Source organism: Miniopterus natalensis, chromosome 1, assembly GCF_054644295.1.
Source record: "Miniopterus natalensis isolate mMinNat1 chromosome 1, mMinNat1.hap1, whole genome shotgun sequence".
Lineage (NCBI taxonomy): Eukaryota > Metazoa > Chordata > Mammalia > Chiroptera > Miniopteridae > Miniopterus > Miniopterus natalensis.
The window spans coordinates 46,664,140-46,675,131 of NC_142081.1; positions in this window are offsets into that span (position 1 = coordinate 46,664,140).

Genomic DNA, 10,992 nt, shown 5'->3' on the forward strand with positions numbered 1-10,992 from the left:
TTTCCTGCATTGGTGTAAAAATATCATTACTTTTTCATCAAAATGGAAAATAACAGCAAAGAAAACCTGAGAGCTAGGTGAGGTTGGACAGGATTCAGAAACTTCCCAGAAAAGGAAGCACAGTGTTAATTCTTTGGACAGCAGCACAGGTGGGCTCAGGCCCTGCCCCCCCCCCCCCCCCCCCCCCCCCCGCAGCACAGAGCTCAGCTGAGTTTTTCCCATGGCCACTGCGCTCATGGTTGCCCCTCACGAGCCCAGATGGCTGCCTTTATGACAGCTCTGCGATGCCTCATTACCCATATTATGTACTAGTATGTGCGTCCCATGTTAGGTTCACGGCATCAACTGTGTTAGGGTAATGGATTGGCTAGTGACTCTTTTTCTGAGCAGTTACTCAGGCTTGCCATCTGGCAAATCTAATAACCAGATGGTGAACCTAAATAACCTCACTTCGGTGGAGGTAGAAGGGACCCCAGTTGGCTCTGTTCTTGCCATCTGCAGCCTCCTTCTTTTGGAGCGAGATGTCCCGGGAATCAGTCATGCTATTTCTTAATTGAGTAGCTATTTGTTATCAGAAACGCTCCCCCTTCACTTACGCAGAACTCGGCTCTCCAGCACTTGGCCAATTTAGATTGCGCCCAGGAGCCAGGAGGCAAGCCAGAAAAGGGCCGTGGGCCGTGAGGTGCAGGGAGCCTGAGCACTGAAGCCCTGGGCCTCCCTCACCAGGAAGCTTCCTGGGCCTTCGCTCTGAAATACTGACTCCGATTTACACCCAGCGATGACCACGGAGTTCATCGGATCTCCAAGGGCTCAGTATATTGGAAGCTGCAAATTAGGAGGGAGGGGAGGGGTGTAACAGACAGACACTGACAGATAGGGAAGAATGCCTGAAGACATTGAAACTGCTAAAAGCAGATCCGGGAACTAAAAGGACAGCAAACTGGGGTTGTTCAGCGAGGGGCAGAGTGTGCTACAGCTCTTGAATATTGTTACCCAGGGACACCACAGTGCAATAATGGAGTCTGGAATAATACACTCGTGTGGTTGGCATTGTTAATTATGATCGGTAGGCACCATTTTAGGGGCAGGGACCCTGCTCATACATTATGGAGACGTCCTTGCTAAAAGGTTCAAATAAAAAGGCTAGACACATTGGAAATCAAATTCGTGGCTTATCGAGTAAAATCATGTATTCATGAGCAAAGCGAATTATGTAAGGATTTTTAAAAGATGTATATCTTCATTATCATAAAATATGATAGGTTCATTAAAGAAAATTTAGAAAAATATATAAGTAAAAAGAAAATAAAACATAGCTATGATCCCCACCACCAAGATACAATCAGGTAATATTTTGATTGCTCTCTTATTCTCTCTTCACGTATGTTTGTGTATTTATATCTATTCATCTATCTGTCGTCTGGCTGCCTCCCTATTGATGACTAGTTGGAGCTAATAATAAGAAATTAAATCATGCCACTTTGTAACTTGCATTTACCACAGTTAATACACAGGTAGGAAGCTTTCATGTTACTAAGCAAACCCCTGTAGCATAATTTTAATGGCTGCATTGTATTCCAAGATGTGATAGCCATCCAAGGGGTTATGGTAATTTATGATTATTTATAAAGGCATATATTGCACAGCAATATCTGGAAAATAAAATACTGTGATCATTATGAGCGATTAGGGCATGGAGAGGTCCTTGCTAGTCACCACTAGATGATTTCTCTGCTGTAGCAGCAGAACTGATAGCTTCAAAGCCAGGCCCTTCATCTTCATGAGCCGCTCATTGGGTACTTTGAACCCTGTCTCTGAGGATGATCCAGGGCTTGTTAGTATAATGACTCAGAGACATCACCGAAGGTTTGTGTTCTTTCCATTTTTTTCTCTCTTCAGAGGGTCCCCAAATTTTGGCAGGTATTCCAGGTGCCGTATGAAGACCTGATAATATCCAGAGGCAGTAAAGGGGATGGTCTCTTCTTTGTGTCTCTTAAATTTTTTTTTAAATTGTGGTAAAACACACCACATAAAATTTGCCATCTTAACCATTTTTAAGCATATAGTTCAATAGTGTTAAGTATATTCACACTGTTGTGCAACAGATCTCCAGAACGAATTTTCATCCTGCAAAAATGAAACCCCGTATGCATTAAATAACAACTCCAATTACCCCATCATCCCAGCCTCTGGCAACCATCCTTTACTTTCTGTCTCTATACATTTCATTACTCTATGTACCTCATTTAAGTGGAATTATACAGTATTTGCCTTTTTGTGACTGGCTTATTTCACTTACCATAATGTCCTCCAGGTTTATCCATGTTGCAGCATATGTCAGAATTTCCTTCCTTTTTAAGGCTGAGTAGTATTCCATTGTATGGATGTACCACATTTTGTTTACCCATTCATCCACTGATGGACATTTGAACTGCTTCCACCTTTTGTCTGCTGTGAATAAAGCTGATATATATATGCTATACAAATATAACTTTGAGATTTGGCTTTTAATTCTTTTGGCTCTATATCCAGAAGTGGAATTACTGGATCATAGGTAATTCTGCTTTTAATTTCTTCAGGAACTACCAAACTGTTTTCCATAGTGACAGTCCCATCAGTAGTGCACAGGGTTCCAATTTCTCCACATGCTTGCCAACACTCATTTTCTTTGATAGTCACTATTCTAATGAGTGTGAGGTGGTCCTTGCATTTCTTTTTAAGACTGAGGAAACATTTACCCTCATTTCTCCTGTCTCACTGGTTAGAATTATGTTCACATGCCTATCTCTAAACCAATCACTGGTAAGAAAATGGAACTACAATTGATTTAATTAGACCAAGCAGCACATGCACTGCATGACTGCACTGAGTGGGGTAGAGTGCAGCTTCTGTTAAGGAGGAATCGGGGGTTGAGTGATTGTCACCCTCTGACTTCCCTTGAAGTCACGTTTACCTTCTTAGCTCAAAGTATGCAACACAGCTCAACGAAGAAGAACCATATATGCCGTTGATGTCGAGAGGAGCGCCCGTGTGTGCATCAATGTAGATATTGCCTCAGCTTAATAAAAATAGTGCTTCAAAATAAGATTAATTAACATAACTAAATTACCTCCTTACATGATGAAGTAAAAGAGAGAAAAGGCAAAGATCACCCACTCACAAAGAAACCATTAGCAAACTCATCACCCTTCCTCCTGGGGTCATCTCTCCCCACCCCACTCTTGTTTTCTGGACTTCAAACAGGATTAAAATGAAGCTATATTAAACACCACTGTTTGTACCTCAGGTAGGAGCTGTGCCTTTTAATTCTTAAACTTTAATGTGTGAACAAATCCCCTAGAGATGTTAAAATTCCGACTTTCTAGGTCGGGAGTGGGGCCTGAGAGTTTGCATTTCTAATCAGCTCCCACGTGGTGCTGGTGCAGCTGGATGAGCCCACCCTGAAGAGTGGGGGTTCAGAGCAGGCAGGGCAGCAGAACCCCCTGGAGGGCTCGTTAGCACCCGGATTGCCCGCCCTGACAGGGTGTCTGGTTTGCTAGGTCTGGGCTGGGCCAAGCTAACCAGTTTCTCCTAAGTGATGCTGGTGCTGCTGGTCCAGGAAGCACAGACTCCGAGAACCACTGGCTTAGAGAAGTCACTGGAGCCAGGTGACTGCTCTGTACCTGGAGGCCCACTTTGTCCCTGTGTCACCTTAGAAAGGTGCTTAACTTCTGTACCTCAGTTTGCTTATCTGTACCTCAGGAACGATAATCCCACCAACCTTAGATGGCTTTTTTTGGAGACAATGCCTATGCACTCTATAATGTTAACAATCAGTATTTGCCTTTCCTTTCAACCAGGTAGGATGGAAATATGTACATCGGCTGCTGTGCAGAGAATCTTTCCAGGGACAAGGTAGTCTTCTCCCCAGGCATATTCAGAGAGGCTCTCTTTTTTTACTTGCTGTGACCTTTAATGCAAACATTTCCCCAGATCTACTTTTTTTCACCATAGTGTTGATTCCTCATTAAGCCCGGGGATACTGGACATGGCCAGCCTTTAACCTGGACACCCGGGAAATCCTTATAAATAAAGAATGCAGCAAAACCTAATGAGAGCACCCCGTCTCAGGCTGCAGCAAGGAGACTGATACTGTGTCCCTCAGCTTCCCCGCGAGGCCTGCTCTCTGGAAGCTCAAATTCGTCCTGGCGAGAACCGGTTGGAAGGAGCAGCGCCCAGCCTCCAGGCAGCACGGAGACCGAGGAATGCTTTAATCACAGCAAAGCCGAGCAAAGGCAGGAAGCAAGCAGATCCCAGCAGCCAGGCTTTTGACCCGCCTGTGCTTCCAGCCGCGGAGGGGCTCAGGGGCTGGCGGGCACTGCGGGCGGAGCAGCCAGCAAGGCCCAGGCAGGCAAGCGGTCGGTCAGGTGTGGTCAGGTGTGTGGGTTCTACCAGCTGAGGCCCTAGGCGACTAGATGCCAGTGAGCGACAAGGTGGGGCCCCGGGCAGGTCCAGGTCACAGGGGGACTTGTGTGGCATGCCGGGAGGTTCCCATAGATAAACTGAGGGAGGGTGTCTGTATTGATTGGGACATTTTTGATTGCGAATAACAGAAACCAACTTGCTTTAGTGTAAGCTGAAAGGGGACTTCATTTAAGGCCCCCGGTTGTTTCGCAGAACCCAGGGACGAGCTGCAGCATCCTTGGGGGAGGAGGGGCAGGAAGCAGAAGGCACCCAGCCTCATTTTCTCCTCACGGACGTCCCACCCCTGATAGGAGCTCTCTCTGCTTTTCCAGTTCACATGGGTGGTGAGAAGTGTCTGTCCCACAATACCTAAGCGAACATGTTTTGAATTTAGCATCTCAAGAGAGACTGACTTTTTCTTAGTCTCGTTTCTGGGGAAGAGGCTCTGGCTGGCCATCTTGAGTCAGGTGCTTAGTGCTGGCTCAGTCGAATGTTTCCATGGTGGGCGCAGAGACATATTGTTCAAAACAGCTGCTGGGGCCCTTGGATGTGGGTCAAGGATGAGCAGTGAAAGGCTTTTTAAAATTTTTTATTTTTACATTGGTTGATAAAATTATATAGGTTTCAGGTGTACAATTATATAAGAAAGGCTTCTTTATGAATCAGACAGACACTCCAAAAAGACTCAGTGGAAGGACAGCACAAACGCCAAGGTCCCTTCCCCCTTGAGGTGCTCTGATTGGACCCTCACGTTCAGTATCTGTCTCTCCCAGCCAGCATGGAGGCGAAGTAAGAGCAGAATCTGTGGATGTAGGTTTGGGCTGAGACGATGGGGCCATGCTTCTGGGCACAGGTGTGTGACCACTTTGGAAGCAGTATTGAGCTATGGTGACACAGTCCATTAAGAGAAGAGAGATCCTCCTGACTACAATCACCTTGGAAGCCGAGAAAAAATAAATGACAGCAAACTACCAAGCAGACAGTTCTTCCAAGCACATGAAGAGTTGCTTCCCCAAAGGTTATGGTTTTTCAACATCAGACAAACCGCAAATTAATGGCAATTAAAATATCAGGAAACTTCACCCACCCATGATTTCACCCTGGTTTCTTTGTTCTCCCTTTCCTTCCAGCTTCTGTTCAAAAGCATGCAGAATCTTACATAGCTTTAGAGAGCATAAACAACATTTTGCATTCCGGTATTATGTAATGAGTAGTTTCTATGCTGCCTTGTCAACTTCTTAACGATCTCTGTCAGTATGCCATCCTTCAAATTAAGTTTATTATACTTTACTCAGCTCATAATTAAGGTCTGATTTAAAATGTGAGGCTGTGGAGCTAGAACGAGTCTTAGGAAATCATTGAGGCCAAAGAAAATGAGCTTGGAGCAGAGAGTGAGCTCCCCAAGGTCACATTGCTGGCGAGCTCCAGACCCGAGACTAGGTCTCATTCATTTGTCCAAATGTTATGTTTGTAATTACCCACTTGATGTTAGGTAGCAGTGCACGTGTTTCATCTCACTTCAAATCTCTTTTCGCCACATTGCATGACCTAATTAACATTTGTTAGATAGGAGCCATTTCTATTTTTCTTAACAGAGGAAGGGAGGCCTTTTCAACTTACTGTCAGGAAAATAGAGGCTGTGGAGCTGAAATGAGTAATAGCAATTTAAAATCAGACTGGTTTCGTGACTGGTAGATAAGTCAGCATGCAAAGACATTTATGTTTCCCAGGTTTGGCTCGCTGTCTCAATGCCCTTTGCAAACTCCACAGGGATTTTAAGCTTTAAGTCTGGTTATAAGCTTATGCAAGCTGTTAGTCACCTTTTTAGATAAAAAGCACCACAGGATTATGCTTGAAAATGTTCTGTGCTTCACTACGGATTCCTCTGGAATAATTCAGCTGTGGTATGATTTTTGAGGGAGACGTGATTGAACAGATACATTTCAAAACACATTTGCATTTGAAAACGGGTTTATCAGCTAAAAGGACTGTTCGTGAAAGGTACACATGCAGGGCAAATTTGGAACAAGCAGAACAATTTAGACATGATAGCTATGAGTCGCCCCAAAGCTTAAAATACTGGGGCCTCTTGATCATGCAGATCCTTAGACATGGATTGAATTATGAGTATCTGATGTTTTACTTTGGAGAACATATTGGAAAAGGAATCCTTGTCTCTGCTGTATCTCCACAAATCATTCCAAACATCCTAGGCACGCATCAACACAACTGTAAGCACACATTGGACCAGACGCAAACCAGCAGAGGAGACTGAGTCTGGGGTAGAGAGAAGAGAGTGGTCTCTGGAGTCAGATTTCTTGTGTAGGCATCTTGGTTCTACCAATTACTGGCTATATGAACTTGGCTGGGCCTCAGTTTGCTCATCTGTAAAATGGGGAGAATATTCTTTGACTCATAGAATTTTTGTATTGAATCGATTGTGTTCAATCACGTTCATCAGCACCTCTCAAGCTTGAACATCCACACAGATGCCCTGGGATCACATTAAGGTACAGTAGGGACAGATACTGGATGACCTCACAAGGATGTGCAATCTAAACAAGCCGAACTCGTGACACAGAGAGTAGATGGTAGGGGTGGAGGAGATGGGAAGACGTTGGGCAAACCATACAAACTTTTAGTTATAAGAGGAATAAGTTTGGAGACATAATGTGCAGCATGGTAAGCACAGTTAACAATATTATATCATATACTTGAAAGTTGCTAAGAGAGTGAATCTTAAATGTCCTCATCCTATCAACAACAAAACAGTAACTAAGTGAGGTGACATGTGGTAACTAGCCTTATTGGGGTAAACATATATGTATATGGTAAACAACACATACATCGAGTCATCACATTGTACACAAGCTTACACACCACTGCCTGTCAATTCTGTCTCAATAAAGCTGGGGGTGGGGGCGAAGCAAGCCGCCCTGGGTCAAGGGTGCGGCCTGCGTTCTGGGTCCTGAGCAGCCCGGGCGCTGCTTGCACTGCTGCTGAGGGTGCGAAGGGCCCGCTCCGTGAGCCGCAGTCAGCCGGCGAGTTGTTACTCTCAGGTGGGTCGCTCCTTCTCTTTCTCCTGTCACACTACCAGTCCCTTTATTGTACGTTTTCTTCCCTTCCGTTCATTAGAAGCCTTTCAGGCCCCTGTTCCAGCCGCCCGTCAGGTTCCTGTGATTGACTGCGCCGTGCTTACTGCGGGCGTGCGTGTGAGGTTGGTGGGGAGATGCTCAAGCGGTCACGCTCAGATTCGGAAAAAGCAGCTCCGTCCGACCATGCCTTACGCCGCACCTTACCCTTGCCAAGTAAAGGGAACTCGGCCTTTCCTGGGTTAAAAGGGCCTTTGGAGCGATTTGAAGTTCAGCCTGGCTGTCGGAGCTTTCAGAGGGTGCGGCCTCCCTCCCCGAGTCCCCAGAGCCTTTGAGCAAGGGAAGCTTCCCAGCCGCAGCCTCGCAGCCGCAGCCTCGCAGCCTCGCAGCCTCGCAGCCTCGCAGCCGCAGCCTCGCAGCCTCGCAGCCTCGCAGCCGCAGCCTCGCAGCCTCGCAGCCTCGCAGCCTCGCAGCCGCAGCCTCGCAGCCTCGCAGCCTCGCAGCCGCAGCCTCGCAGCCTCGCAGCCTCGCAGCCTCGCAGCCGCAGCCTCGCAGCCTCGCAGCCTCGCAGCCTCGCAGCCGCAGCCTCGCAGCCTCGCAGCCTCGCAGCCTCGCAGCCTCGCAGCCGCAGCCTCGCAGCCTCGCAGCCTCGCAGCCTCGCAGCCTCGCAGCCTCGCAGCCTCGCAGCCCCGCAGCCCCGCAGCCTCGCAGCCTCGCAGCCGCAGCCTCGCAGCCTCGCAGCCTCGCAGCCTCGCAGCCTCGCAGCCTCGCAGCCTCGCAGCCTCGCAGCCTCGCAGCCGCAGCCTCGCAGCCTCGCAGCCTCGCAGCCTCGCAGCCTCGCAGCCTGCAGGGCGAGGCTCCTGTCTGAGCACCGCGCTTCTCCATCTGTTTCCTCTGACCTCCAGCGGGGCCCTTTGTGGCCCTGGCCTCTGCCCTTGTGCATCAGCAGTGGACACATCCATGGTGCGGTAACTCGGGGTTGGCTATCTTGGCACCTTCAGGGCTTGGTGGTTCCTTTATTGACTTGACTCCATCTCCGACCTCACTGGCCTTCTAGGCGCCCTGAATATCAGGCCCATCCTCCCTCTGGTCACTTGACCTCTCCCTTGCCAGGTGCAGGTGGGGACTCCGGACACCTCCCACACCATGTGTGAGCGGAGATGTTCAAGGGAACCGAGTCTGACCCCCTCTCTTCCTGAACACCCCACACGGTCGTTTCTACCCGCTGTGGCCGCCCTGGGCTGGCGCAGGTGCAACACGAGGTGGTCTCTGGGATGGCAAACAGGAGCTGAGGTGGATCCTGCTCTGGGGCCAGCTTCTCCTTCTGCGCCCCCACAGCTTCTCTCTGTCCCACTCCCTGCCCTGAGCAAGGCTCACAGGCGGTGTGGGGTGGGGCTCAGGCAGCTGCTTCTTCCCAGGCTCGTTCTTCTCAGATTCTCCACTTCCTCCCTGGAGGGCTCTGCCTTCTCTCCTGTCTGTTGGGAATTGCTCCACCTCACGTCTTTCTTCTGTCCCACTCCATGGGCTCTTTGTTGTAGGTGCCTCCGTCCTACTACCCCTCCCTCAGGCGATACGCCGCATTCCTAACCACCACGATGGAGAGGAAATGTGGGAAGAGAAAGGCTGTGCTTATTGAGAAGGGAAATTAGATTTAAACTATTGAAAAAATATCACCTGTATTGTATATTATAGCTATTGCTTCTTTCCTTTGTCCTCAGCAGACATTACCAATCTATCATATTACACAGCCTTGGAAACATTTTTAACACAGTGTCACAGGCGGCCAGGAACAACCAATAAGAGCTGGCCTTGGAGATAGGAACTCTTTTCTGCCACTAGTCTAATATCAAGCTTGAGGAAGGTTAAAGAAACTAGGCAAGCTCTAATCCTCACATCGAAATAGGCAATGCAAGTTTTAAATTTGGGAACCATATCATTGAAAAGCAATTTAAAGTTTGAAATCATTATTACTAAGTTGCCAGAAAATGATCATTCAGCCTCTGCTTGCATAGCTCTAACGACAGGGGGCTCACTACCCACTGATAGTGAATTGCATTTTTAGACTATTCTAAGTAGTGGAAAGACTTTCAGTACATTGTACTGAAACCTGCTTCTTGCAACTGGCACCTACACACAACGTATTTAATTACCATCCACACTGTTGGCCCCGCAGCTATTTGAAGGCAAACCCACGGCCCCCATTAGTGTCTTTCTCTAGGTTCAATCTGCCCAGTCCTTTCATGGGCACAGCCTCCAACCCCCTCATCAGCTTGGTGACTGTCCTCTGGATCCTTCCCCATTTGAGGAGCCATTAAAAGCTAGGGAGGTACCTTTTATGAAGACTACTCCCCACTCCTTTTTTGAAAATTGGACACAAAAGTTGCATGTTAAGGTGCTGATGGTTGGGATGTGCAAGGGTCCTTGCCCACCACAGCCTGATGCTGTGTTCTCAGAAACTCCAGCTTGTCCTGGTGCGCATCCCTTTTCTCCCCTCCCAGCACCCCTGTCCGCCCCCCGGACCACCAACTTCTAGGGGAATAGTATCTCAGTTGGCTACTCAGTTGGCTACTCACAGCAGTAGCTTGCACATACTAGCTTTGCTGCTTGCTGCATCAAACTACAGGCCTAATAAGGAGGCTGCAGGAGCAAATGTTTTCAGTTCACACGATGCCATTGAAATCATTTGGTTTTGAGAGATCTGTGAGAGTATCCTGTTGGAAGGAGTTGCGAAGGCCCTGAAGGGGGCTTGCTAATGCCTTCTAGATTTCCCCACCACCAGGTGATTTGAGGTGTTATGGTGAAAATCCAGCAGAACCTTGTAGCTGGGGATAAGCAACCATCATTACATGGAATGGTGATAATAACAACCAACTTAATCGAGCACATTCTATGTGTCTGGCCCTGCTCTTCCTGCTTTACATTTATGAGCTGGGCTCATTTAATATTTACAAGTTTGGTCCTTTGCCCTAGGTCAAGAAGCTACTAAGTGGTGAAAGCGGTCTGAGCCCACACACTGGCTCCAGAGACCTTACCATAAACACCACGTGATAACACACATATCAAAAGACATAAATAAACAAATTTACCAAACTGTAAAGCAAAAATTTCCAAACATTATGGCTAATGTCTCAAAGTCTCAGTCCCTTCCTCAGTAAAATGTGCTAATATAAATTAGTGGTGCTATTTATATAGCTGTAAATGGTGCTAAAAATAATTTTTTTCCTACTCTCCTTCCCTAAAATGCATTAATTCGAAATGCTTTAGAAGCAAAACCACATCACTCACTCAAATTTGATACTGGGCTCTGTTCTACTAAGATCCGATGATCTCAAGGGTTTCTTTAGCATTTGAGTCCTCTCAGACCCCTCGCATGTGCCATGCTTGTGTGGCTTCTCCCATTCTGGAATGTCCCCTGTTCTCCTCCCTGCCCACCCAAGTGCCACTCACACTTAAAGTT